This window comes from Myxine glutinosa, chromosome 6 (genome assembly GCF_964187855.1).
Source record: "Myxine glutinosa chromosome 6, kmMyxGlut1.1, whole genome shotgun sequence".
Taxonomy (NCBI): Eukaryota; Metazoa; Chordata; class Myxini; order Myxiniformes; family Myxinidae; genus Myxine; species Myxine glutinosa.
The window spans coordinates 86,826,184-86,849,372 of record NC_136266.1 but is presented as its reverse complement, the minus strand read 5'-3'; positions in this window follow the sequence as shown (position 1 = coordinate 86,849,372).

Genomic DNA, 23,189 nt, shown 5'->3' with positions numbered 1-23,189 from the left:
AGGATAGTTAGGATGAAGGATCTCCTCGCACCATCTGCACCCACTCACCGGAGGTGACAGGTAACTCCACACCATGCCATGTTTTATTATTTTTTATTGTGCAAATGTTTGGAATGTGAGACGCATCATGACGTGGGTGTGACATTGTGCTTTGATGTTCCATCTCTGCCTCCTTATGAGGATTGATGATGAATTGATGATGGCAAATTTTTGAAGTAGAGGGATTGTGGTGACGAATTTGATATAGGGGAAATATGGGGAAGACGTGACAGTAGTGACGAGTTGGTAATGTGTAGGTTTTGTACATATGGGGTAAGGGCAAGGGTGGGCTAGGTAACAGGGGGGTGACGTACGGTAGGGACGAGCTTTCTCACTTCGCCCTCCGTACGCATTTCGCCTTGTATTGCCTTTTTGATGTGTACCCTTGAGACCTTACCCCTCGCTCATCTGTCTTGTCCCCCCTTTTGTCTCCCACATGAGGACCTGAGCGCCGTTGGGCGCCGAGGGGAGCGTGCGTGGGTCGGCCATTGTGCGCCCGAAATTCCCAGAACCAGCTGTCTGCATCGATGCACCACATTATGGACCACATGTCAGTGGCCGAGCACCACTTATGGACCCCATGGGTTGGGGCAAGGCCCCTCTGCTGGAACCGGCCATGAGGGCCCGAAATCTTGCTGGCGGACCTTGGCCACAGGGCACCGATGCCCCACAGGTGAACCACACGTAGTCGGCCCTGTGGGCCATAAATAAAGATAAATAAAATGGACACGTTTGGGCAAGCTTTATTGCAAATAGGCCGCCAGTAAGCAAAGCAAATGAAAATGACAACAACTGGAAGAAATAATGATAACCAGCAGAGGGAGCCGAAGAGCAAGAGACACCTGCAGGGTTTGGGTTTGTTGGATTTATTTTAATTGATGAACAGTGGTGACTGCACCGATTGGTGCTTGGGTGCTTTAATGGTGCATTGATGCAGAGCAGACTGTCCTCCCCCCAGAAAGAACAATTACAGGTCCTGGGTTAGTTTTGTAAATAAAAGCAGAGTCATTGTAAATAATGCTCCCCACCGTCAGTGTATAGTTTGAAGACCATTCCGCAATTCGGTTAACTGTGGGCGAAAGTCTGTTAGGCAGGGTGCAATGGAGCAGCGGGACACATTTATTTATGTTTAAACTGTCGCACTCAGGGTCAGGTTAAAAATAGAGGGAACTACACCTACGTGTCACGCTAAAGCTAAAAGTTGTAGGCCCGGGACGTGCCTAAGAGGAGGAGAGTGCAGTGTTGTGGATATGAGGACTGTATATATATTTTTTTTATTGTGTGCTGTATGATTATTATTATTGTTGTTGTGCTGTGCCTCCTGCCTCCGGAGCTGTGTAAGATCAAAAGGGCGTCCCATAGTCCACAAGCATACACGTCAGCCAATCATAGGATATTCATGTTCGATAGTTATATCTTATTCTGTGTTTTAGGATAAGGCTGTGTCTCCCATTAATTGAAGTACTCCATTGCACCAGTGAAAGAGAATAGATCCCCTTCCATTCCCATCCCCAAAAATCCCCATTTCCTTCACATCCCCCTTTCGTGATTGCCGACCCTCGATTGCCATATTACATCCCCTCTCGTCATTGCTGAGCCCTCGATTCCCAATCACCTCCCCTCCAATAACCGCCATTGACCACGAGGCTCGAGTCAGGGAAGAAAGGCGTGTCTCCACCTCGTCAGAGGAGGGGAGGGGCGCGCCCGCCCGTCGTCGTCCGGGGCGGAGCCCGAGGGTCGTGCGACCAGCCAGGGCCGAGGTGAGCGCCCCGATGGGCGTGTCCAAAGCGCCGGGGGCGTGATCGCTGGGGGCGCTATAAAAGGGCGCAACCGGAAGTGGAGCGGAAGAAGAAGAAAGGGAGATGCACTCTGGGTTGGTCGGAGAAAGAGAGAGAGAGGAGGAGTTGGTTGCACCGAGAGAGAAAGAGAGAGAGAAGAGTTGGTCTGAGTCGGGTGCCAAAAAGGAGGGTCAGTGGTCACAGTTGGTTGCGGTGGTGAGAAGTCGGTGGTGAGAAGCGAGTAAGACAAGGCCTGGCAAGGCAACTGCAGGCCGCCGCAGCAGCGACACCCGGCAACCGCAAAAGGGGGCAGGAACGGCGGCTGCTGAACGCACCGGTTGTGCGGCGGGACCCCCCCTTGGACCTCTCCCTCTCCCTCCAGCCATCCACATCCTGCGATTCCTGCAATTCCCCGTGTGAGTCGTCTTTGTTTGTTCTGTCCTGGGTAATAAGTTAAGTCTGTAGATAAGCTAAATTTGCACTGTGTCACCTGCGTCTTGTACTTGTAAATAAACTGAATTGCTTTTTGTTGCTTGTGTGTAAATAGTAGAAATAAATTCAGTAGTAATATTTCAAACCTTTTTTTTGTCTCCGTTTTCCTCTTGCATTGCGTCGCTTTTGTCTTTTCCCTCATTGAGCAGCTAGGGTGCGATACAACCAACGTTCGGGTGGAATCGGGTGAGTTTTGTTAGGTCGCGGTTTTAAACCACCGCTCGGTCTATAACATCCTAACCGCGATCTATAACAATATATATATATATATATATATATATATATATATATATATATATATATATATATATATATATATATATATATATATATATATATATTATACAGACATGGCATTTAATATGGAATATTTTTTTTGTGGGGGTGAACTTACTTTTCAAGATGTCTTAGAACCAAAAGTTCATTGGAATTATGTTGAAATTATTCTAGATTTTGTTAATGTGACCTTTAGAAGAAACAAAAACCACATTTGACATTTCGAAGCAAATAAATTGATCCTTGAAAGTGATGTAAAGTGATATCGAACTCATGTTGATGGACAGTACTGTGTTAAACTTCTGTACGTTTTCCAGAAGTATCTCTTTATTTTGCACATTAGCCAAATTTTTTTTTAACAAAAACAAAAGTTCAATTACAACTGGGATTACGGACAGTAAAATTACAGTTCAGTACTTCGTGTAACCCCCACGAGCATTCAGGAGAGCACGTACACGTTGAGGCATGCTGTTCACGAGATTTGCCAAGGTTTGGACAGGAATCGCTTGCCATGCAGTGACAATAGCCTGCTGCAATTCACGCACAGAGGTCGGCTGCTGGTCCAAGTGGTCGATTTGACGCGTTAATTCTGCCCACAAGTTCTCTATCGGATTCATATCCGGGGACATGGCAGGCCACTCCATATGCTCTACACCACGGTCAGCAAGAAAGTGTTGGATCATGCGAGCACGATGAGGCCGTGCATTGTCATATTGGAAGACAAAGTTTCCTCGAAAGGCTGCACGAGCAAATGGAAGCAATGTTTCTTCCAGAATGGCCCTGTACTTGAACTGGTTCAGGTTTCCATTCAGAACAACCAGGTCAGTTTTGCCCCCTGCATGAAAAGCAGCCCAAACGGTCACCCCACCACCTCCAGCTTGGACTCTTGGCACTATACAATCTTTGTTGTAGGCTTCATGCACTTGTCTGCATACTCGGACGCGGCCATCTTGACGATAGACCAGAAATCTAGACTCGTCACTGAAGATCACGTGATTCCAGTGTTCTGGCTGCCATTGACGGTGCTCTCTGGCCCATTGCAATCGGCGCTGGCTGTGTTGTCTGGTCAGGCATGGCTTTCTCAGGGGACGCCTGGCACGATAGCCTGCTTGAACCAGTCGTTGGTTGACTAGCCTTCTGGAAACAGGCACATTTGTCAGTTGCTGCCACTCAGCCCTAAGCCGATTAGCTGAATTGGTACGGCCATTGCGGACTAACTGGTGCAGCTGGCGATCATCCCTCCTTGTGGTTCTGCGGGGACGTCCTGGCCTCGGTATTGGAGTAGGGACACCCCTCTGAGCATTTCGTTTCAGGATCTTTGACACCTGACCTTGAGTGATGCCATACTGCTGAGCAATAGCACGCTGTTTCATGCAGTAATTTCGTAAAGCCACCACTCCATGACAAACAGCATTGTCGAGTTGACGGATCATCTCCAGAGGAAGCGGCAATAACTTTTGGAGACGTGCAGCAGTTGTTTTCCACTAATACAGAATGCAACAACCCTTGTATACCCGACTGTGAAGCCAATCATCAAATGCACCTGTCCGTACATTTTGCCACGCCACCTGTGATATAATCCTGTTGTTGACTTCTTGCTGCGACAGACAATCAGTGACATGGTTCTTTTAACAAATGAATCACCAAAGTGTAAAAGAAACTCACCAGATTGATATACTGAGTTAAGAAAGTAAACCCAAGTCAAGAAAGAAAAAAAAATTCCATATTAAATGCCAAGTCTGTATATATACACACACACACATGGCCAAAAGTATGAGGACACTCCATCGAATTAGTGGATTCGGCTGTTTCAGCCACACCCATTACTGACAGGTATATATAATCAAGCACACGGCCATGAAATCTCCACAGACAAACATTAGCAGTAGAATGGGCCGTACTGAACAGCTCAGTAACTTTCAGCACGTGACACCGTCATAGTTGGGAAAACCTTTCCATAGTTGGGAAACCATAGTTGGGAAATGGAAAAAAAAAACCTTTCCAAACAAGTCAGTTCGTCAAATTTCTGGCCTGGTGGAGCTGCCCTGGTCAACTGTAAGTGCTGTTATTGTGAAGTGGAAACGTCTCGGAGCAACCAAAGGTCAGCCACGAAGTGGTGTGCCACACAAGCTCACAGAACGGGACTGCCGAGTGCTGAAGTGCATAGCACGTAAAGATCGTCCGTCCTCAGTTGCAACACTCACAACCGAGTTCCAAACTGCCTGTGGAAGCAACGTCAGCACAACAACTGTTCGTCAGGAGCTTCATGAAATGGGTTTCCATGGCTGAGCAGCCGCACAAAAGCCGCACACAAGCACACTAAGATCAACATGCGCAATGCCAAGCATCGACTGGAGTGGTGTAAAGCTCGCCACCATTGGACTCTGGAGCAGTGGAAACACGTTCAGTTCACTGGAGTGATGAATCACGCTTCACCATCTGGCAATCCGACGGACGAATCTGGATTTCGCAGATGCCAGGAGAACGCTACCTGCCTGAATGCATAGTGACAACTGTAAAGTTTGGTGGAGAAGGAATAATGGTCTGGGGCTGTTTTTTTATTGTTTGTGCTCGGCCCATTATTAGTTCCAGTGAAGGGAAATCTTATAGTGTAGCAGCATAGCAAACCTGTTGTGCATTTTGTGATACAAGCACCAAATTTGGCACAAATGTACATTAATATGTTGCGAACATTTTCAGATATTGGGCCACTTGAAATTCCGTAATTTTTTTTTTCAAATTTTTTCAAATTTCGTAATTTCAAATTTTTCGGGTGACACCGTCACAATTTCGGTCTTCGAGGCCGGCCGATATAGTGGGGCGGCTTAGCCCAAATATTCAAAAGAATTGTGCATTTTGTGATACAAGCACCAAATTTGGCACAAATGTACATTAATATGTTGCGAACATTGTGTGGTCAGCAATGAAGACGAGAGTCTGAATTACATGTATGCAAAAGACCTTGTGAACCAGTGAAGCAAATACACGGGTAAGCATGAATTAAATCTAGGGCATGATATAATTTCCATGATGTTTACCTCTACACTCAATGGTGGAAGGAGGTAATGTTTTGATCCCAGCTTGTCTGTATGTCTGTTTGTCTGTTAGTCCACAAAATTCCAGACAAAGCTTGTAGTAGTGGTAGTTGTAGTGGTAGTGGTGATAACAGAAATTGTTATATAGAACTGAACTTATATTATTATTATATGCAGAAAATAACTTCATTTCTATATGCCCTGCAGTGGACAGGTTAATTGGTTTATGCACTGAAGGGGTCACCCTGGTGTGCACTGCTGTGTTCTGCCTCACTGAGTTGTTCAGGTATGATGTACTCAGCACAAGCTTCCGGTCGGCCCGGAGGTGGGGGTGCGGGGCCTGTCACGGAACGTCAAAACAAACGGCCTGCCGGGGCCGCCCAAAAGTCGGGCGTGAGGGGCGCGTCCACTAATGGAACGCCTCTCGCTTCCCAGATCGAGGGCCACGTGGTCAGCAGAACCTCGTCCCTTCCGGTCACACTTTGCCTATCGGCCGGCCTCGAAGACCGAAATTGTGATGGTGTCACCCGAAAAATTTGAAATTACGAAATTTGAAAAAATTTGAAAAAAAAAATAACGGAATTTCAAGTGGCCCAATATCTGAAAATGTTCGCAACATATTAATGTACATTTGTGCCAAATTTGGTGCTTGTATCACAAAATGCACAATTCTTTTGAATATTTGGGCTAAGCCGCCCCACTATTAATGCTACAGCATGCAATGACATTCTAGACGATTGTGTGCTTCCAACTTTGTGGCAACAGTTTGGGGAAGGCCCTTTCCTGTTTCAGCATGACAATGCCCCCATGCATAAAGCGAAGTCCGTACATAAATGGTTTGTATAGATTGGTGTGGAAGAACTTGACTGGCCTGCACAGAGCCCTGATCTCACCCCCATCAAACACATTTGGGATGGAATTGGAACGCCGACTGCGAGCCAGGCCTAGTCGCCCAACATCAGTGCCAGACCTCACAAATGCTCCTGTGGCTGAATGGAAGCAAATCCCTGCAATAATGTTCCAACTTCTCATGGAAAGCCTTCCCAGAAGAGTGGAGGCAGTTATAGCAGCAAAGGGGGGACCAACTCCATATTAATTCCCATGATTTTGGAATGAGATGTTCGACGAGCACTTACGGGTGTGAAGTTCGAGTGTGCACAAACTTTTGGCCATGTAATGCCGAGTAACAATACGTCGCTTCCTGACGGTAATATGATACATGCAATCTGGGTTCTTCATCTGGAGGGAATTTTCAAAACAGATCGCAATAACACTGGTGTGGTGTATCGAGGAAAAATGACGCTTGTGGCGAGATTTCAGATTGCCTCCCCCCATCCCCCTCCCCACGTAAGCTCCCATAAGTGTTGGAATGGTGTGTGTGTGTGTGTGTCCGTGTGTGTGTGTGTGTATATGTGTTTGTGTGTGTGTGTGTGCGTGTTTGTGTGTGTGTGTGTATATGCGCTTGTGTGTGTGTGTGTGTGTGTGTGTGTGTGTGTGTGTGTGTGTGTGTGTGTGTGTGTTTGTGTCCGTGTGTGTGTGTGTTTGTGTGTGTGTGTGTGTTTGTCCGTGTCAGGGCTGTAACCATTTTACCATTTGAGCTTTGATCATCAAATTTTCACCAAAGCTTTATTATGAGAATATGGAGAAGGTAAATTAATAATTTTGTCAAAAGGTCAAAAGTCAGGGTCACATAAAATCATCAATTTTCATGCGATTTTTTTTTTTTGTATATAAGATCGAGGCTCGTGCAAAAGCTAACATTAATCACAAAAAAGCAAACCGACACACAAAACATGCAATGAAGGGAGCGGGAGACAAGATGGGGAGAGAGAGGGAAGCACACAAGTACAACAGTAGAGAACAGGGACATCGGGAGATCTGTGGGAGGGAGAGGGCTTTGGGGGAGGAGGCATGGGAAAGGGGGGTGGGCGGGTGGGAAGAGGTATAAAACACATGGACACTGCTTTGATTTCCAGGAAAGAAAGAAGTCTGTATTTCAAAAACGTGGATCTTGTGTGAATTAACGGGGGTAGAAAAGATCAAGGTTTGGATGGGGGAAGATAAGATATGGTGGTGAACAGCTGTTTTAAAGACATGGAGGGAGGAGTGGGATTGAAGAGAGTGAGGGAGTTTGTTCCAGAGGCGGGAGAAAAGAGGAATGAAAGAGTGAAGGTGAATAGAGAGTCTTGATTTTGGCAGTTTCACCAGAAGGGGGTTGCTGGCAGATTTTGTGTGTCCTGCAGGAATATTTGGGGGACAGAGCACAGACAGAGCTGGGGGATCCAGGTCGGAAAGGAGTTGGTAGAAGACAGAAAGACCACCGACCTGCCTGTGGTGAGTAAGTGAAAGGGCCGCAGAATCAGCTTCATCGCGGTAGATTCCAATGATTCTGAAAGCTTTGGTTTCAACAGCGTGAAGCCGAGCTTGGTGTGAGGCAGGGGCACCAGCCCATAGGGGAGAACAGTATTCCATTGAGCTGTGGATGAAAGTTTTGTATGTGGTGAGGAGCTCAGGTGTGCCAAGGAAGGACTTCGCATGACGGAAGATGCCCAGTCGGCGACTGGCTTTGAAGGCCAGTCGCTTTGAAGTTTTGAAGCCGAGCTGAGTGTGAGGCAGGTGCCTTTTTCGGCTGGAGAACCTAAATTATAATCTGATAGACGAGTATATATATATATATATATATATATATATATATATACTAAATACATATACCATATAAACATATACATAATTATACATATAGAGGGGATAGGTTCCCGAGGCGTGAAAATCCGCCAATAGAGAGGACCAAACCGCGAATGGCAAGGCAAAATCCACGATAGTAAGGCAAATCCCGCGAATGTCGATGATGATCCGCAAAGGTTGATAAAAATCCCGCAAATGTATGCCGCCGCATTTATTTTAATGGTGAGAGTGGGGATACGTTATAGGATCCCGGCATATAGGAAATTTAGCATGTAGAAAAATAGCACAGAGAAAAAGTTCCTGATTCATTGAGGAAATTTCTTAAAGTTTAAAATGTTTTCAACCACAAATGCACATGATTACAGTTTCATAAAAAATGCTTACAAGTATTAAAAAACGACAACACCAGGTAACATTTCGAATTTATTGAAGGAATGTGCTTACACTTTCATTAAAAGTACTAAACCAGCTTCACTACACCGCACCATGAAACAAAAAACAACTACAACACCATCATTTACTAATAAAAAATTTAATTTTACAAACAGATGTAACTTTCAAATGGTGATGATGATGGTGATGATGATGATGTTGGTGATGAATTAAAATTCCATGAATTCCTCGAACTCTGAGGATGACCCAAATTATAATCCTGCAACGTCGTTCACTGAGGTAGAGGCAGGAGAGGGAGCAATTCAGGGTGTTGGTGAGGATGCTGGTGAGGACACTGAGAGGGTGGCAGGAGAGGATGATGCTGGTGGTCTTGAGGTGGAGGGAGCAGGGTGAAAGAAATGGGTAATGGAGAGCTACCTGGCAGATTGCCACAGGTTTCGATGCAGATCTTTGTAGGGCAGAAACAAATCATCCAAGTCCCTCTTGAACTTGAGGTACCTCTCCATGACTGGGTCAGCATCTTCCAACTTGTCGACAAGCACAAGATCGACTACAGGTCGCACAAGATCTGCCTGCAACCCTCTTCTGGAGAAACTGCCAAAATGAAGACTCTCTGCTCACCTTCACTCTTTCATTCCTCTTTTCTCCCGCCTCTGGAACAAACTCCCTCACTCTCTTCAATCCCACTCATCCCTCCAGGTCTTTAAAACAGCTGTTCACCACCATCTCTTATCTTCCCCCATCCAAAACCTTGATAATTTCTACCCCTGTTAATTCACCCCAGGTCCACTTTTCTGAAATACCGACTTCTTTCCTGGAAGTCCTTGCAAAGTCCATGTGTTTTTTTTATTTTTTACCTCTCCAACCCCCCACCCCCCTTCCCAAGCCTCCTCGCCCCAAGCCTTCTACCTCCCACAGATCTCCCGATGTCCCTGCTCTCAAATGTTCCACTTGTGTGCATCCCCCTCTCTCCCCATCTTGTCTCCTGCTCCCTTCATTGCATGTTTTATGTGTCTGTGCATGTTTTCATGTTCAATGTGGTAGCTCTTACACGAGCCTCGATCTTGTATACAAAAAAATAAGAATATAAATAGCGCTTACATGCCATGCAGCAACTCGCCCAATAACTGGACTGTGAGGTTAGACCTCGGCACTTCTTCTTCATCACTTCCCGCCTCCTCCTCCTTGGAAACCGTTATAATGGCCTCCAACTCCTCCTCGGTGAGGTTGTCGCCATGTGAGGAAATGAGATCCTCCAACTCCTCAGGGCTGCATGTCATCAAAGCCTTCTCCTCCCACCTGCCGTGTCAACCCGACAATCACATGCCTCTCCTCCATGTTATTAGGAAAGCCAGTAAAGTTTCTGACTACCTGTGGCCAAAGGGTTGTGCCAGCACGCGTTGATGGTGGAGGGTCTCACCTCATCCAGCGACTCCTTGATAGCGCCGATGCAGTGGGCAATGGTGAAATCCTTCCAACAGTGCCCGACGGTGAGCCATGGGTGGGACTCCATCGCATCGAAAATGCAGCGAAAGGTGCGACTGGTGTAATATGTTTTAAATATTGAAATCACACCTTGGTCGAGTGGCTGCATGAGGGAGGTGGTGTTCTGCCTGCAACCCTGGACTGGAAATGCGAAATTTGCATGAATGTTTATTTACATTATACAATGGACTAAAAAATGTAAATATTTCATGATATTTGTTATATTATTTCACCTTTATCTATCAATATTGTTGAAATGAAGATCAAATAGCTGTATGTTGAAATATGTTGAAAAAGTCAAAACTTTACATGGGGTGTACTTACTTTTTCACGTGACTGTATATCGATATTTATTCAATATTATATATTCGACACACATCGATATTATGTCTACATCGACATCGATATTATAGCCTTTTGCAGGGAAATAAAGTAATAAGGTATGAATGCACGCGCATATTCCAAGTATGTTCTCGTTTGCACTTCAGGATTTCCTTACAATATATGCTTCGCTTGACAATACAAAAATGGAAAATAGGGGAAAAAGTGTCGCTTTCACTAATTACCAAAATTGCTTTCACCAAACTTTAGATGGTAGATCTGACGAAAAGTCATGAGACGTTTATTTTATATAGAAATTAACTCATGGGGATATTGCCATTTAAATATTTAATAACGACAGTTGACCTTGTCAGACTTAGCAGTACAGAAAACGCTGATTATCCCTTATAAGGCAAAAAACTGTCACAAAAAATGGCACTTTGAATATTCATTTGCATCCCATTGGAAATCATTTTTGCAATGAAGTTGTTCCGCAACATCATCTTAAATTTTATAATTATTTCCATTATTTTACTCGGAATTTTGTGACATTCAATTTATAGCAAAGGGTATTAATTTATTTAGCAAAATTTATAGCAAACATATATATGTATATAATATATGTATTTGTATATACACTATATATATGTATATATATATATATATATATATATATATATATATATATATATATATATATATATATATAATTATTGACACCTTCGACTTAATACAGTGCCTTCAGAAAGTATTGAGACCCCTTCACTTTTTTCACATTTTGTTATGTTGCAGCCTTATGCTGAAATCGTTTAAATTCATTTTTTCCCTCATCAATCTACACTCAATACCCCATAATGACAAAGAGAAAACAGGATTTTAGAAAATTTTGCAAATTTATTAAAAAGAAAAAACTGAAATATCACATTTACATAAGTATTCAGACCCTTTGCTTTGACACCTGAAATTTAGCTCAGGTGCCTCCCATTTCTCTTGATCATCTTTGAGATGATTCTACACCTTGATTGGAGTCCACCTGTGGTAAATTCAATTGATTGGACATGATTTGGAAAGGCACACACCTCTCTATATAAGGTCTCGCAGCTGACAATGCATATCAGAGCAAAAACCAAGCCATGAGGTCGAAGGAACTGCCTGCAGAGCTCAGAGACAGGATTGCGTCGAGGGACAGATCTGGGGAAGCCTACAATAAAAATTCTGCTGCATTGAAGGTTCCCAAGAGCACATTGGCCTCCATAATTCTTAAATGGAAGAAGTTTGGAATAACCAGGACTCTTCCTAGAGCTGGCCGCCCGGCCAAACTGAGCATTCGGGGGAGAAGGGCCTTGGTAAGAGAGGTGACCAAGAACCCGATTGTCACTCTGGCTGAGCTCCAGAGATCCTGTGTGGAGATGGGAGAAACTTCCAGAAGGACAACCATCATTGCAACACTCCACCGATCTGGGCTTTATGGCAGAGTGGCCAGACAGAAACCTCTCCTCAGTGAAAGACACATGAAAGCCCGCTTGGAGTTTGCAAAAAAGCACCTAAAGGACTCTCAGACTGTGAAAAACAAGATTCTGTGGTCTGATGAAACCAAGATTGAACTGTTTGGCCTCAAATCTAAGCGTCATGTCTGGAGGAACCCAGGCACCACTCATCACCTGCCCAATACCATCCCAATGGTGAAGCATGGTGGTGGCAGCATCATGCTGTGGTGATGTTTTTCAGCAGCAGGGACTGGGGGACTGGTCAGGGTTGAGGGAGCAATGAACGGAGCAAAGTACAGAGATATCCTTGATGAAAACCTGAAACAGAGCGCTCAGGACCTCAGACTGGGCCGAAGGTTCATCTTCCAACAGGACAATGACCCGAAGCACACGACCAAGACAGCGCAGGCGTGGCTTCGGGCCAACTCTGTGAAGGTCCTTGAGTGGCCCAGCCAGAGCCCTGACTTGAACCCAATCGAACATCTCTGGAGAGACCTGAAAATGGCTGTCCACCGATGCTCTCCATCTAACCTGACAGAGCTTGAGAGTATCTGCAGAGAAGAATGGCTGAAAATCCCCAAATCCAGGTGTGCAACGTTTGTCGCGTCATACCCAAGAAGACTCGAGGCTGTAATCGCTGCCAAAGGTGCTTCAACTAAGGACTGAGTTAAGGGTTTGAATACTTATGTCAATGTGATATTTCAGTTTTTTCTTTTTAATAAATTTGCAAAACTTTCTAAAATCCTGTTTTCTCTTTGTCATTATGGGGTATTGAGGGTAGATTGATGAGGGAAAAAATGAATTTGAACGATTTCAGCATAAGGCTGCAACATAACAAAATGTGAAAAAAGTGAAGGGGTCTGAATACTTTCTGAATGCACTATATATATATATGTATATGTATATATATATATATATATATATATATATATATATATATGTGTGTGTGTGTCTAAACACACATACACACGTCACACACACGCACGCACGCACACACACACACACACACACACACACACACACACACACACACACACACACACACTGGTTAAACAGAGGAAGGTTTTCAATGAGATTTGCTTCTTTCCTTCACGTAATGCAACTCGGATAGCCAGAGAAGAACAATGGCACACTATATATACATTACACAAGCCACACGCCCCTTCCCAGGGTCTTTGCTGTCCTGTGCTGAACGGGCCATTCGGCCGAGGCAAGTGGCCCTGCAAGCTGTGGGTCATGGGAATTTACACGGTTCATTAACCCTGTCTGAGCCGGCCTAGATATGCTAATCCGCTTTGGGCCGCCTAATTATTTTAGATGTTTTAATCACCCCAGGGATTGGTTTCCTGGTGAATAAACTGCCTCACCGAAAATATTTGGGCTCTTTGTCCGGCTTGTGGGTGCAGGGCCGGAATGCAGACAAATGAGCCGGTGAACGGGTGTGCTGTTGCCATCGTCTATCTTCATTTGTATTGCTTCCTACATTCTGTGATATGACCATCCTTACTCATCAGCTGTCCCTAAACTATTGATCCGTGTACCTCTCTGTCCCACCATGATCTTTGAACACTATTACAACCATGATAATTTGCATATGATCTCCCTTCCTGACCCAGTCGTCCAGTATCTTCACTCATAGAAGACAAAAGGTTACGAGTTTGATTCATTGGAAAATGGTGATCATCTTAACCGTCCACCTTCATGGAAGCGTTGCACCATGGATCATTCTCTGCTTTGTTATATGTCAATGTTAAGGGTCCCTGGCATATTTTTCAAGGAAAAGTCTACAGGCTAACATTGCACTCAAATTCCAAATTATATGTGTTGGTCATACATAGGTCACATTGGACATTACATTGGACATTTTCACCAGAAGGGTTCTTCCGAGTGAATAACTGCTGTGGTGATCCCATGAAGTCCGATTACTGATGAGTCTCTAAAGGGAGACCAGATCAGATAACTCCTTGGATCTCTAATGTCCTTTTTGTTTCAGGCCATTTAAATATCCTTGAATCTTGACCAGTGGTTTCCAGAGTTCCTTGTGCTTTTTTATATACTTCCCCGAAGCAGATTTAGTCTACACATTTATATTTCAATATTACTCGATGCTTTTTTCGGTTCATCATTATCCTCCATGTCAGAAGCTTGTGAATCTTCTCCATATAATTAATTACATCAACATCAAGCACAAAATGAGACAACGGGCAATTATTTGGTTCCTTGGACATTATTTTTTGTTTCCATAGTCGAGGCTCATGGAAGAGCTCGTACACTGAATGGATCAGGACGTAAAAGGACAATAGGAACAGTAGAGTGAGGGGGTGAACACCAATAGCTGGGTTGAAGACAAAGATAGAGGAAGACTTGAACATACAATGGATGTGGTGAGGTATGTGGGGGGCAGGAACCCACGAGATGGATACAGAAGGAAACTAACAAAAGGGGAAAAGTGGAAGTTTGGAAGGAGAAGGGTTGGAGTAGGAGGAGGGGTTAACGAGGGGAAAAAAACATCATGGTTTTAGATTGCGCATGATCTGAGGTTGTGGTGAACAGCTGTCTTGAAGACTTGGAGGGAAGAATGAGATTGTAGAGAATGTGGAAGTTGGTTTTGCAGGTGGGGAAAAGTGTAATGAATGAGTGGCAGTGAGCAGTGATCCAGGATGTTGGTAATTTCACCAGAAGGGTTCTTCCTCTTCCACAATTAGCTCTTCCACGAGCGTAGACCATGTATAAAAATATAAAAGAAACTAGAGCAATGCGACTGTGTCACCAATATGCCTCCGCGTCGTCCCTGCGCATGACAATGAGTAGATGCCCTCGTTCACTGTCCTAAAAATAAACAAGTTTGATTGAATCCTTTCAGCTTTTTTCATGTATATCATTTTTACCAGACAGGACAGGTTTCACATCGATCGTTCAAGCTGTTTCGGAGAAGGGATTTATATAAAATATCGGCATTCAAGCTAATATGGCTGCCAAACCACGTGACATTTGACGTGAAAAATGTACACTCTGCACATGTATGGGTAGGGGATAGTGTTTGTGAAGTTTCGTGTTGATCGGATAAGGTTTATTTTTCTATTTAAGATGGCTGTCAAACCACATGACCTAAGACATAATCATTTTCAAACTACCTCGTATATATACAACAATGGTGTGAGATGACATTTGTAAAATTTATCATTGATAGGGTAAGCTATTTCAGAGATATAATTATTTAATATTTTCCTTCAATCCAATATGGCTGCCACGTAAAGTTTTGAGTCAATCAATTTGGTGGTTTGGGAGAAGATGTTTTTTGTAATGCTTTAGGTTAAATCCAATATGGCTGAAAACCATGTGACCTATGATGTCATAAATTTAATATTTTAATACAAATGGATCATGGATCATATGCATAAACCTGGTGTTGGCTTAGTGGTTCGGGTGGCGGCTTGGGATCCAAGGATGCTGTAGTCCGGCAGCTAAGCTAAATATAGCATAACAATTGTGCATTTTGTGAGGAAAGCACCAAATTTAGCACACTAGTAGACTATCATATTATGAAAAGATCTGGATATTGGGCCATCTCAGATTCAGAGATTTGATTTTTGCAAGATTTGCAGATTTTTCAGATTTGCAAGCTGAGATTGCAACGCCAGGGACGGCCCACTCCTTCCTGCGAGCTGCCCACGTCACCCGCACAAGAAGAGCTCATCAAATCACTGCAGCGGCACTGCACATCCTGCAACACCGTGCGTATGAACGCCACTGTATGACATATGCTGATGATGCAGAAGACCTGCCTGAGTTTGAAGACTGGTGTCACCAGAGAGGAGAAGACATTCCCAACTTTCAAGGTACTGGGCAACTGTGCTGGAACTAGAGATGCTGGTACTGGTCTACGTGCGTTCTCTGCGGCAGGCTTCATTCACGATGTACCTTGATGCCCTGACGGAACTGGTCCCATGGTTCCATGCCTTAGACCACACACACGATGCCAGGTGGGTCCCTGTTCACCTGAGGGACATGGTTGCACTCCCAATGAAGCACCAGATGTAGCCAGATAATTCAGGGCTGGCAACTTTACTGTACAGAAGACGAAGAAGGTGTTCTCTTCGATCCCAATCGACCAGGCGCATGAACCGAATAACGCCTGCATCAAAGGAGATGGTGGAGCAGTCGGCCTCACTGACAACCCAAGTGCCCTGCGGCGTTGGATGATTGCCGGGCCAGAAGTTGCCAGGGCCATAGAAGAGTTCCAAGATGGCCATCAACACTGAGGGAGGCGAGAGGACACACGTCATCACAACCAGACACCAAGTGTGCAGACCTCTTTCGCCAAGGATGTCCGCGCCCTTGTCAGCATCATAGAAGAGCTTGGCAACCCCTTTGAGGAATAGAGCATGGATCTGGTTGTCCTTGACACAAAGGAAATTGCAGGTCCTGCTGCAGTTGAGACTGTCAGGAATGTGAAGAAGATTGGACAAGAGCAGGTCCAGGCTTTCACCAGAGAATGCCTGGTGGAAAGGACCAAGCCAATTGATGATGCAATTCGTCGGAACAAGCTGAAGGTGTCATATTGGAAAATGGCTGCCACAGCCACCAGGGGCTGAATTTGAGATGGCCCAATATCCAAATCTGTTCATAATAGGATAGTCTACTAGTGTGCCAAATTTGGTGCTTTCCTCACAAAATGCACAATTGTTATGCTAAGTTGCCCCACTACTATACTGTACTGTGTTCGAATCCTGGTCGATTGCTGAATTAACACCAGGGGGGTTGACTCAGCCTGTCATCTTTCGGAAATTTGAGGTCGGCAAATTGAGTACCAGTTCACAGGTAATTCCCTGTGTGTTGCAAGAGGTGACTAACAGGGTTGGTGGCAGGAAGGGCATCCGGCTGTAAAACATTGCTTCAAAAAGGGGGCCATGGTGCCCAAAAAAGGCCAAGCCCCGCTCTGTGGGGAAAAATGTCCTCTAAAGATGGTTCTTCTTCAAAGATCATATGCATATAATTTCAGATTTTTAGGATAACAGATTCGATTGAAACATTTTTGGCTGGCATACCACTTCACCAATGATGTCATAATTATCATGCTTTTGTTCCCCATTGGCAGTACTTGACAATGTGCCAAGTTTCTAAATTTTCCATTCAGCGGGTTCCGATATATAGATTTTTATTATTCGCGTTTAATCCAATATGGCTGCCATACATCACAATTATCTCAAAAAATATTCTGCCTGGGTGTCGCTCTTCCCGTGAAAGTTTCATTTCAATCGGACATGTGGTTGCTGAGAAAAACTAGGTTTATCCCGTAGGTGTATGGACAGACGTATGGATGGACAACCCAAAAACATAATGCCTCCAGCCACCTTCTGGGCAGAGGCATAAAAAAGGGGATTGATGGTGGAGCATTATAACTTTTAAAGACTAAACTTCCTCCTTCATATGCAAGGACGTCAATTTGGCAATTGCCCATTGTTACTCTAATTTTCTCCTGTGGAATAACTCAAATCTCACTCTTGCTTCGATTCGATGAGGATGACGCCACTGCTGCCAACAATGTCATCTCCAATACACACATGCAACCCTTTACACCTGCCTCACATTGTCCCGCAAATCCATCTACTACCAATCTCAACTGGAATTTCTCAGTATTCTCAAATTTATTTATCTTCTCTCCTCAGCTGGCAGTGCATCAACTTTCCAACTGTTCCATGAGCCTTAATTTCTATCAATAAAAAACCATAAACCATCTGTACCATCAACTCCATGAAAAACCATCTCCATAAAGAAGTTATTTCCCTACTCTAGTACTTTGGATAATAAACCTTTATCAAAGCCTTGTCTAAGACTGACAAAATCCTAAAAATATCCTTCTAAACCAAATGTCAAATCAATGAAAAATATACAAAATACAGCCAGCTCAGAATCCTTTACAGGCCCAATACAAGCTGACTCAATAAGACAAATTGTCAGATGGTTTCCCTAAACATGTGGAGAAGTTTAACGAAAGCCTCAGCCAAGAAAACGTTCTCATTCCATCGTCACTGGACCACTTGCAGAATGACAGCATAATTAATTCTTACTTGATTTTTCTGGGTCGAATTACCACTACGACAGAAACCTCTTCGAGAAACTTCCTAGGTAAGTCTGCGCATAGACTTGCATCATCTTTCTGGAAGTTACTTGTTTTCACTTTTCAGCATGGGCATGCATAAGATAATTCACTTTGCCATTTAGGTGCACAATGGTGATTAGAAGTCCTTTAAATGGGAAGCACAAACTTTTAAGGGTTCTAACCAGATTACCCATCTTGGGATTTTCCAAAATAAGTAAAACTGCCAGGCTCAACTACCAACCAGGTAATTTTGTTTTCGATATAGCCGGTTCTTGTTGGCTGTATTACCAATAAACCTCTAGAGGGTGACATATTTGAGTTTTTATGGGGTTCAAGGAGGTGAAAACATGAACAACCAACAATAGGTTAATGGCATCCACTGTAGAGGTTTGATGGCCACAATGGCCTCTTGTATTTTTTTATTTTTTTTTGTATACATAATCGAGGCTCGTGAAAGAGGCTTGGATGCTTGGAGAGGATTTTTCAGAAAGTGGATGGGAGGGTTGTCCAGTCGGTCTTTTCGGAGAGACATAGTGAGAGCGTGAGATTTGTCAGGATTGAAAGACATGTTCCACTTGTTTGCCCAGTCTGTGATTTTGTCCAGGTCTGCAGAGAGCGAGGAGGCTGCAGACTGCCGATCTGAGGGATGAGGAATGGAGCGGCAGAGAGTGGAGTCATCAGCAAAGAGATAGAGAGGATTTTCAAGAGAGTCGGATAGATCATTGATGAAGATCATAAAAAGCACAGGGCCCAGAACACTGCTTTAGGGATTGAAGTTATTTGTTATTTGTAAGGGTATTGAAGTTATTTGTAAGGGAAGTCAAAATTAGAATATCTCGTTGTGTCTTTTACAATGAGTATGTGAGTTATCAGTTATCACTAACACCACAATCCATCTCCAAATTCCTGCCCGAACAAGCCAAGGGACACATGCTGGTCGTCATCTAATGGTGGCCCTCGAGGCACTCCCAATGGGCCAAAGGAACTGCATCCTACTGTGGTATGATATTGTGATGTGGACATTCCTCCATCATCCATTGAGGTAATTAACCAATCTGATGGGCCCGGAAAAAACACTTACACACATCTCACATGCACAAGAAAATACTGTTACGGATTCGTCACTTCCGTTGTTGTGGTTTTCATCCACCTGAAACATTTCTGGTTCCATGTATTATTATTATTGTTGTTTGAGGGAAATAGCAATTATTATTGTCAAAAGGTAAAAGGTTAATGTTTTAAATGAAACAGGAACCGGACGGCGACGATGAGGAAGAGGAGAGAAAGAAGGTGGAGCGAGTGAGTCGGACAAGAAAGCCGAGCCGCTCCAAGTTCTGAAGCGAACGTTGTCGAACGGGAGTCACGAGCGAACTTTTGGGTTTCCCGGGAAAGGGATTCCTGCAACAGAGTTGTCATCGCTGTGACTGATCAACCTGCGTGTCAGGTTTTTGGCGGTGGATTCCGAGGAGAATTCTCGTCAGGCCGTTACGTCTCAAGAACGGGTCGTTGGCCATTTTGACTCGCGCGCTTCACGCGTCGAGCAAGGTTTCTTTGCTTCGTCAGCCGTTTTCACCGCTTTCAGACGTATCTGGTGTGTGTGTGTGCACCGTGGCTTTTGAAGATTAATTTGCGGTTCGCCGACTGTGAGCCGTGAATGTCCATACCCGAGGGTGTGATTTCCCAGTCGCCTGGAGGGTGCCTTTGGATTTCCCAGTCGCCTTGAAGTCGCCTTTGTGTAGCTTTGGCTGTGTGACTGTACTTGCCATCCGCACGGGATTCGGGTCTCGATTGGACATCGTTCTGGCGATCGCTGGAGCGAAGCAACTTTGGCTTGAAGCCGGGAATAAGAGACATTGGGGAATGTTCTTAATTCACTCACTTGGAGCACAGTGAGTTATATATTACGAAACTGATGGTACCATCATAGGACATATGGATGGTACTTTTGATTACTATTATTGTTGTACTGTTATTCTTGTGTGATCTTAATACAATATTTGTTTGTGAGTAACAATTTGGGTGGCTTCTCCATTGATCTTTGACATACAGAATAACACATTTTTCTGCAGTGACTCCTCTCGGGGCTCGGAGGTACACCGTGACCAGGGGGTCGGGGAGGAGCACGTAACAATACACAAACACACACATACATGAGCTTGCATGCCAAGCACCACCAGTGTATTGCTTGTTCACAACAACCTTGTGTTACTCAGTCTTTACTGAGTAAGTTCACAATAGGTTGATTTTGAAAATCGAAAAAATATTTTAAAAAATAATTCTTAATCCTATGTGTTAATGAGTTTATCATGGCTGGCAGGATGGCCCAGAGGTACACACAATCACTTCTCAGTTGTCTAGCCTAGGTTTGAATCTCAGTCCAGCTATAAACTGTCATCCTGGTGTTCTACAGGCAGGGTGATTCATCTACGTGTGTCCCTCCGCTGTCCGCTGATCAACAAATTCCATGGTCCCCTTCACAAAGAGTAGGCGAGCGATCTCCAGCATCATAACCAAATTACAAATTCCTGTCTAAACTACTGGGGCACTGTATGAGCAGCACAGCCGGGCCTCCCGGCAATGATTTGAACCAATAGACACGAGCAGCTCAGGAAATTAATACATGAGTTTATCCTTTAATTTTTCACGAACTTTCACTGGAGAAAAAAAATCCCCAAAAAGTTTTTTTTTCATTTTTTTTTTTCATACAAATTGGTCTGGTATTAATTTGGCACAGGCATGATGGACCGAATGTCCTCCTCCTGCATCTAATTTCCTTGTGTAATTTTGAGTAAGATAAAAAAAAAATTGTGATTGTTCAATCATCGAACAGGAAAATAAGTGCATAGATCAAGAAAAGATAGCAAATGCAGTGTTCCGATATAAAAAGAGAAAATGAATGTCACAGAAAACGTTTCTCAGTTTCTTACTCGATTATTGATTGAATGTTGATATTTTCCCACAATTCCTCCAGGAATTCAAATCAATGAATTGCATGTATCACATTTGCGCACACTCAGCGTTAACATAATGTTACATGCAAGGTGGTGGCCGTGAATTTAAAAAAAATTCCAACCTTCGTACTCCAGGCACTCTCCATGTCGAAGAAAAACTGTTTAACTCCATTTTGAATCCCTCCATGGACGCCAGGTTACCCTCCAGCCCGAAGGTGATCCCACGGTGCTCTGCAAGCAGTAGTCAAAGAACATGATATTCAGAACACATGTTGTGGTTTTGAAGGAAAACGTTTTGGTTCTAAATACGAGAAGCCTTTATTACGAAAGACATTTTTTCCTGATCAGCAAACTCAAACATGAAGACTTGACTGTTTCTGTTTGGTAATGACAGGGCCAGGTTTACCTTTTGAGCACAAATGACCTCTGACAGCAAATACCAAAGGTTCTGCTGTGGAACGATCACAATGCATTCCATTCTAAAACCAGGATGGAAAGTAATCGTGAAAGGAGAAAAATTCAGTTTCCAACATTGCTCCATGGGTTACTTTGGAAGGAATTAAAATTGATGCTTGAGGTGCAAAAGCTCACTCTCTTTTATGCATCTTATGCAGAATCCTTCGGGAGGTGGTTCTTGTCAAGCAGCTTGCTTTCTCAACATGTAAGACTAACCCAACTGAGGGTAACATTAGCTAGGTTACTCCATAAGGCTCCCACAACAAGTGTTTGCGAATCCTGAGACAAGACAGAAAACATTTATCTTACAAATCTCTGGTTGAACTCTCCAACCTGTCTCATTCATCAAAGCTATGGTGGTGCCTTGCCAAGTTTGTTTCTGGTGTACGTTCGTTCTCCATCCCTTCGACACCTTAAAAGGGCATCATTGCAGACTATGCCCGAGATAACACAAAATATCACAATACAGTCTTTGTCTCTCGATCTCAGTCTTTGCATCCATCTGATCCTGCTTTGTCCTTATCTTACCTTTACTAGACTTTGTATTATTCTCAACTGAGAAGATAAAAGAGGTCCAGTCCAGCCTTGACACTGCTTCAATATGAGGCTAAGATTTTTTTTTTTTCGTAAACAGAATCGAGGCTCGTGTAAGAGCTCACACATTGAACATGAAAACATGCACAGACACAAAAACATACAATGAAGGGAGCAGGAGACAAGATGGGGAGAAAGGGGGAAGCACACAAGCACAACAACAGTAGAGAACAACGACGTCGGAGATCTGTGGAAGGGGGGGGGGCTGGGGAGGAGGGAGGGGTACACAGTATGAAGCAAATGAACACTACTAGGAATTTCACTACTAGGAATTTCAGGAAAGAAGTTGGGGATTGAAAGAGGTGGATTTGGGGGTGTTTTAACGGGGGTAGAAAATATCAAGGTTTTGGAAGGGGGAAGATAAGATATGGTGGTGAACAGCTGTTTTAAAGACCTGGAGGGAGAAGAGGGATTGAAGAGAGTGCGGGAGTCTGTTCCAGAGGCGGGAGAAAAGAGGAATGAAAGAGTGAAGGTGAGCAGAGAATCTTGATTTTGGCAGTTTCACCAGAAGAGGGATGCTTGCAGATCTTGTGTGTCCTGCAGGAATATTTGGGGGACAGAGCACAGACAGAGCAGGGGAAGCACGGCTGGAGAGGAGTCGGTAGAAGATAGAAAGTCCACGAGAGGGAGAGGGAGAGGGAGAGGGAGAGGGAGAGGGAGAGGGAGAAGGAGAGGGAGAAGGAGAGGGAGAGGGGAGAGGGGGGAGGGAGAGGGAGAGGGAGAGAGAGAGAGAGAGAGAGAGAGAGAGAGAGAGAGAGAGAGAGAAAGGCCCTCAGAATCAGCTTCATCGTGGGAGATTCCAATGATTCTGAATGCTTTGGTTTCAACCACGTGAAGCCGAGCTAGGTGTGAGGCAGGAGCACCTGCCGAGAGGGGAGAGCAGTATTCCATTGAGCTGCAGATGAATGCTTTGCATGTGGTGTGGAGCTCAGAGGTGCCCAGAAAGGACTTCGCACGACGGAGGATGCCTAGTCGGCGACTCGCTTTGGAGGCCAGCTTGGAAATGTGGTTGATAGTCAGACCCAAAAACTTGAGTGACAGAACTTCTTGGAGAGGATTGTTGAGAAAGTAGATGGGAGGGTTGTCCAGACGGT